The following is a 7,668-nucleotide window of genomic DNA, read 5'->3' on the forward strand; positions in this document are numbered from 1 at the left end:
AACTGCCTCCCCAGAAGCCTGCAAGGTTGTTTGAAGCCTGTGAGTGGGCTAATCACCCAACAATGGGTGATTATAAAATGCTGCCCAATTTTGCTGGTTTATGGTTAATTTTACGATAGTGATTATGCAAGTGAGTTTGAGCAGAAAATTCAAACGTGATCCTTTTGGGAACCCAGCACAACTTTGAGTGCAATTTGCATCCAGAGTGCTGGCTGTGTCTGAAGATGATTGTCTATCCTCAATGGCCCAGTGAGCATTAATGATTAATAGGAGGAGATACTGGCTCAATTTTTTACCCCTCCCTAGCTCAGTGGGCTACCTTGTGAGACGAACTGACTTAAAACAAGCACAAACTTAAAATTAGAGGTGGCCATTTAGGAGGGAAATCAGGAAATGCTTCTTCACACAGAAGATAGTGGAAATCTGAAACTCTTACCTTCAAAAAGCTGTGGACCAAATTGAAATCTTCAGATTTTGGTCAGGTAAGGGTCTGCAGTGTTGTGTTCCAGTTCACTTGGGGAGTCTGAATTGCCTGGGGCAGCAGGCATATTGTAGTCTGGAGCTATGGCTAGTGATGGTTCATGGCCAAGCAAGAATCTCTTGCTCTTACCACCTGCTGTTGGCATGTGATGGAAGGATTTGCAGGTTGAGTGTCAACCTGTTTGGCCACGTTATGAACATGCCTTCCTTGGCTGTCAAGCCCTGGAGCGGGACTTGAAGTCAGAACTTCTGGCTCAGAGGCAGGGGACACAATCCACTGTGCTACAGGACCTCACACTGGGCGAGCGGGGAGGGGGGGGGGTGGTGCTTATCAAGAAATGTGGAGCTAAAGCAGCTAAATGGAATTGATAACTTTTAACATGACGCTAAGATCAGTAACATTTTTCTTTTAGAGAGAGTATGGTCAGTAATTTTACATCCTGTGGCTGGGCGTGCGCCTGACCCGAAATGGCATAAAATTGCACGACATGCCATCGGACGAGTGTCCTGATGTCATCGCGCACTTGCGTGATATTTCGCTCAGTGGGCATGCGCAGAAGTCGGAAGGGCGCCCGTTGACAAAAAGCGGGCAATCAAGCTAACTAACAATCCAACTGTAAGTGACTTTTCGTGGCCTGTCCAATCTTACAGTTGGCGGGTGGGCTAGTACAGCCCACGTTCTTGATGAAACCTCATCTAAGGGCAGGATTAAATCTCCGTTAGGACTTAAAATGAAAAGGCACATCTGGGTACTGTTTTTTTTTATGAGGTCTGCTTTCAAGTGCTTGATTGTGCTGCATGGACATTTTTTGCAGCATTTTTGCAGCTCCCTGAGGTATCCATCTGCCTTCAGGGAGCTCAGTAGGAGCGCTCACCAGCACCCGTGGTGATTTCGGCACCCGCCCTCTCCCCACCCCCACCGGCAGCACTGAACCTTTCTCCGGGCGCGTTTCACGCTGGTTGGCCATTAATTGGCTGTTTGTGGGAGCTTGCTGTGCACACATTGGTTGTCACCTTTGCTATGTTATGAACAGAGACCGCACTTCAAAAGTACTTAATTAGCTGTAAAATGCTTTGAGACACCTGATGGTCATGAAGGGGCTAAATAAGTGTAACCTTGTCTTTCATTGATTTTTGGCATTTGGATAATTGTAAAAACAAAATCACTGAATAATGCAAAGCACTTGCATAAGTCCTGGGTTGATTAAAAAGCCCAGTACAACTAAATTACACCCGGTGCGGAAGGGGGTCGGGAAGGAGGAGGACCTCCTCGTGAACCTGCTCCTGGGCCTGGCCAAGTTGGCTATTAACAGGTCCAGGCAGCGGGCGATTGACGGGGGAGTCCCGCCCGATTGTTTATCCCTCTTCTGCGGCTACGTTCACGGCCGGTTGTCTTTGGAGAGGGAGCACGCGGTGTCTGCTGGCACTCTCGAGGCCTTCTGTGCCCGGTGGCCACCGTGGGGACTGGGGTGTTTTGTTGACCCCTTTAATCACATTTTGATTTAAAGTTTGTAAGTTTCCTTTAAACTTTGTTCTTGGTTTTACAGCTGACCTGAATTAGGGGCTGTGCCTGATTTATCCCAATTTTGTTAATTCAGTTTAATTGTTTTGACTCTATAAGAGTTACAACTAAATTACACCTTTTCCTGAGAACTATATGGAGTCTGTATTACGTCACTTCCCATCATTCCAGCATTTGCAGCCATACCTTCAGCTGCCTAGGCCCGAATCTCTGGAATTTCCCCCTTATACCTTTCCACCTTCCTTTCCTATTTCCAGACGCTCCTTCAAAAGTTGACTTCTATGACCAAGCTCATGATTATCCGTCCTAACATCTCCTTTAGTTGGTTCGGTTAAACTTCGCTTGATAATACTCCTGTAAAGTGCCTCAGCCCATTTTACAAGCGCCGCATAATTGCCAATTGTTGTTGTTGATTACAAAGACTAAGGCCGGGATTTTCCGGTCCCGTTGGCAAATTCCCGTCCGAACTCAACGGACCTTTGGCTGGTCCGTCCAATTTTCCGTCCAGCCACATGGATTCCCACCACGGACTGGGCCAGAAGATCCCAGCCAATTTAGGAAACAATTTAGACAAATAAAAACACTGCAGCTGCCTGGAAATCTGAAATTAAACGCTGAATTTACCCCAAAACATCAGGTCGCATCAGAAGAGACAGGAGTTAATGTCTCAAGTTAACGACTTTTCATCAATGTTTCTCTTTCCACAGATGCTGCCTGAACCTGCTGATTAGAATTTTCCAGAATTTTCTGTTTTTATGACATATGTCTTCCCAGTTTATTTGTGAAGCTGTCAAGGAATCCTGCAGTGAGAACAAGGTACAGAATCCTTCAATGCAATTACTCATCTCTAGGGAATCTACAGACAGAAATTGCCATATTTTATACAAACAAATCTGGGGTCTGCGAGAAGTGAGGACACCAAAAGATAATAAGGATGCTAATCCCGCTGTGTATCTTTTCAATCTGACAGGTATACTGTAAACAGGAATATGATTCTGCCTTTTCCTGACTAGCTGAAACCCTCTCACATGCCTTTGTTACTTCCAGACTTAACTATTCCAATATTTTCCCAGCCAACATCTGATCTACCACCCTTTCTAAACTTGAGCCCCTAAGAATCTCTACTGCCCATATCCTAACTCGCACTTAGTCTCCTTCATATCCCTGTTCTCACTGACCTGATCTGGCAAAGCCTTGATTTTAAAATTTAAGTTCTTGTTTTCAAACCCCTCCAAGGCCCCACCCCTCCCTATGTCTATAACCTTCTCCAGCCCTTCCACAGTCTGAGATGTCTTTGTTCTTCCAACCTTCTGCCTCCCTGATTTCTTTCACCGCACCATTGGCAGCTGTGCCTTCAACTGTATAGGCCTTAAGCTCTGGGATACCCTCCCTGACTCTCTCCATCTCGCTTACCATTCCCTCCTCCTTTAAGTCACTCATTAAAATCTGCCTCTTTTGGCTCAGCTTTTGTTTATTCCAATCTCTCTTAGTGTGACTCATTGTCAAATTTTGTCTGATGATATTCCTCTGAAGTAACTTGGGATATTTTATTATGATATGAATACCAGCGATTCTAGGGCAGAATGGATGGGTGTTCTTTTCTGTAGTGGTACAGTTCAAACACATAAACATACACACAAAAAAAAAAACAGGAGAAGATCTTCTTGGTACTACAGAACTTGAATATGGCTGAAAAGAGGGACATGTTACCAAAGCTTCTTGTCTTGCGCTCATCAGGCAAGAATGTCAAATTTTATAGATCACAAACTTGAGTGTGCTAATAACTACACTAACCACCAATTAAGATAATCGGTCAAGTTCCTTACATGGCTCATTTACACTTGCTAAAAGTGACAAACATTCATATGCAGTGACCTGTTCGCTGCAAACAAAAGAAATATCTTCAAGCCTTGCGCCTTTTTTAATTCCCAGGAACTTGGGGAGCCTATAGTTCCCTGTTGCTTTCGCAATAGCAATGCCTCAGCCAATCAGAATTGACTTGTCAACCAATCAACATCCGTCTCTCTTGTAATATAAATTATAGTGATCGTTTGAAATTTGGCATTCTTGCATTTGTCCTGAGGAGTGCAAGACAAAAAGCTTCAGCAACTCGCCTCTCTTTGCAGCAATATGAAAGATCTTCTGGTCTGGCAAGCACAGCCCGACCAGACAGAATGCAGCCCTCATGTGTCAACAACCTACCCTAGTTACACAACCTCCTGGGAGATCCAATAAAGTAGCAGGAAAAAGACTGAGGGTAATTTAGGAATAAGTGAAATTCCTTACTGTTACCATCTCTTATTCCCTGAGGTACTCAAGCATATCTGTTTTACTGATGTTGGGTGAAGCTTAAATACTAGCAAAATGGAACTCCACCTCTTTACTTCAAAATGGTGCCAAGGAATCTTTTACATCCATCTGAGGGGGCAGACAGGGCCTCAGTTTAACGCCACTCCTGAAAGTATCTCTAACCTTTCTTTAGCTTAAGGCACTTTCCAGTTTCACAAACTAGTTTACTCTCAAAGGACGACACACTTACAACAGGGAGTGGGTCATCTATCCGACTTTTCTTGGCTCTGTACTGGCACCCTCTCCTTCTAGAAAAGAAGGTCATGGGCTCATAACCCACTATAGTGAGTTGGGTGCATAACCTCAGCTGATGATCCTAATGCAGTACTGAGGAATGCAGCACCGCCCGAGCTGCCATCTTTTGGAAAAGAAGCTGAGGCACTGACTGCCTTTTAGTTAGATGTAAAGAATCCTGTGGTGCTATTGAAAGCATAGAAGGTCAGTTTTCCCGCCGTCTTAAAAAATATTTATCCTTCAGCCAACAGCCCTTAAAAAAAACTGTTCATCTATCTGATTGCTGTTTGCGAAACCTTGCTGCATGCAGATTGGCTGCTATCTTTCGCCATGTCCGAAATCACTGGATTGTTCCCTCTGAGCTGGAAGGAGGAAGGCTACAGAGTAAGAAAGCACATGGTAAATTAGCGTTGAAGCTTTTGGTGATGTGCAGGCAGTGACAAGATTTCAGGGTTGTTTTCCAGGGTTAGGATCTGTCTGGCCTCTCTGGTGCATTTAAAATGCTCCGTGCCACTATTCTAAGAAGAGAAGGAACGTTTCCCTGGTATCTCTGGCTGAAAGAAATGGATTAACTCTCATTTATCTCATTGCTGTTTGTGGAACCGTGGCTGTATATAAATTGGCTGCTGGGCCTCACCAAATTCTAAATCACCAGATTGTTCTGTCTGAGCTGGAAGGGAGGTAGCTGCAGAGTAAGAAATCAGACATTAATTAGCTGTAAGTTTTTGGTGTTTATTAGTGATAAGCGCACATTAACAAGTTTGCAAAATCTGCCAAATTTCTCTTCTATTTCTGGCTGATCTGATCCCCTTGTAAAATTCCTGGGACAGTCCCTGGCTCGAACGCGCCAATATAGTCGCGAGTTTATACGAGTAACCTTTGTCGATTGGCAGTTTTCTAACTTTCATGTCTCAACAGTTACAGAAAAGCAAGATTTTAAAAATATTTGAAGTCTTATTAATAAACCAGAGACAGGTATTTAATTTCCACAGATTCCACTTATATTCCAAAATGGTTCCAGAAGTTTCTGACCCAGGTTAGACACGCATGGTTCAGATACCTGTAGCTGTAAACGTGGCAGTACCAATGGCATTATTGATGAGCTGGGTTTCCAGAACATGCTGACTCATGTTAGGCATATTGCAGTCGCTGTATCTGTAGGTATAAATGTAACCCATGTCATTTATCTGAACACAGTCCCAGGAAAGGAGTCAAGTAGCAGAAAAGAGGCTCTTGTGCCTTTATTTGAGCAAATATCAGCCGGAACCATCTTAAGAGTGATAAGTGCCGCTAACAAAGTTTTTTGCTGGACACTTGAACATCTACCTTCATTCTTGAGAAGATGGACATTGACATTGAAGGAGTCCAGCAGCATTGGTAATGTTGGGTTCAATATGCAAATTTTGAATAGTAGTAATTTGGGGGGGAACCAGCATCTCAATGGTCCAGTTATTAATAATATGGAAACAGTTCTGCAGATACTGAGAACATGGTTAATAATGATTAGCTGTGGATTGTTAATGTCTTCCACTTACAGTAAATGGCACAGTAAAAATATCAACACGATGGGAGTGTTTCCAACAGCAGCAGAGAAATGGAAAATTTTGAAGATGCTGCCCAGATAACTCAATGTGGAATGAAAGGAAACTAACAGCCATTGAACACTTTTTATTAACTGTGCTTTTTTTGTTGAAAGTGAATAAATTAATGAACACCTCAAAGTCTGTGTATTGATTATTAGTTAGATAATATTTAAGACGTTACCTGCATAATTATATAATATTTATTATATTAAAGTTATCAGGGTGCCATCTTTGCTCAGGGGGTAGCAGCGTTTCTAAGGTAGAGATTTGTGGGTTCAAAATCCACATGACTTGAGCACAAAATCCAGGCTCTTGCTTCAGTGCAGTACTGAGGGAGTGCTCCACTGTTGGAAATCTGTCTTTCAGGGCAAGGGTTTGTCTGGCTTCTCTGGTGGAGTTAAAATGCCCCCTTCCAATATTCAAAGAGAAGGAGCGTTGAAAGAAATGGATTAACTTTCATTTATCTCATTGCTGTTTTTGGGACCTGGCTGTATATAAATTGGCTGCTGTGTTTTGCCATGTTCTAAATCACCGGATTATTCTCTCTGATCTGGAAGGAAGGCAGCTGCAAAATAAGCCTAAAGTTTTATTAGTCATGAACATGCAATAAAAAGTTTGCACAATCTGATTAAATTCTCTCCTGGCTCTGGCTGTTCTGATCCCCTTTTAAAATTCCTGGGACGGTTCCTGACTCGAACGCACTAATATGATTGTGAGTTTACACAAGTAACCTTTGTTGATTGGCAGTTTGCTAACTTTCATGTCTCAAAAGTTACCAAAAAGATGTAAAAAATATTTTTAAGTCTTACTGATAAAAAAAGACAGGTATTTCATTTCTACTGATGTCATTATTGCATCATGCTTCCAGAAGATTCTGGCCAGGTTAGGCATGCGCAGTTTAGGACATCTGTAGCTGTAAACGTGGCACTACCATGGCGTTATTGATGGGTTGGCCTTCCAGAGGTTCGGCCTCATGCATGCGCAGTAGCTGTCTCTGCAGGTATAATTGTGGCTGTGTCGCGTGTCTGAACACAGACTGTCGAAAGGAATTTGAGCAGCATATTGCAGCAGAAGTCGCCAGAAAAATGGCAAGTTATTTTAAAAATGTTTTGAGATTTATAATTAGACATTTACCTTCATCCTTTAAAGAAACTAAAGAAATATCAGAAGTGGCTAGGAATTTTAATTTTGACAGAAATGAAATTGCAGAAGTAACTAACAAATTGAAGAACATAAATTATTTTAGTCTATTTAATATAAATTGCGTAGTTAACAATAATACTGGTGGCAATTATTATGCAGTCAAAGATAAAAAGGATGAAAATAATTCACTTATCAACGATGAAACAAATAGCCAGAATATGTTAAATAATTCTGGGCCTGGAATAGTGACTCCATTTAAAGTGAATGACGCGGCACAAAATAAGAACAACGTGGAGGTGTTTCCTACCATCAAGAAAGAAAAATGCAAAATTTTAAATAAGCCGCCTAGAGGTTAAA

General features: G+C 42.4%; 1 long non-coding RNA gene across 1 annotated transcript; it reads left to right on the plus strand.

Moving 5' to 3' along the window:
- The first annotated feature begins 2,904 nt into the window (after positions 1–2,904).
- Positions 2,905–6,300, plus strand: LOC121269192. The gene is made up of 3 exons (XR_005941319.1): positions 2,905–2,972; positions 5,783–5,962; positions 6,123–6,300. It is a non-coding gene; the product is annotated as an uncharacterized LOC121269192 (long non-coding RNA).
- The last annotated feature ends 1,368 nt before the right edge of the window (positions 6,301–7,668 follow it).

This window comes from Carcharodon carcharias, chromosome 23 (assembly GCF_017639515.1).
Source record: "Carcharodon carcharias isolate sCarCar2 chromosome 23, sCarCar2.pri, whole genome shotgun sequence".
NCBI lineage: Eukaryota > Metazoa > Chordata > Chondrichthyes > Lamniformes > Lamnidae > Carcharodon > Carcharodon carcharias.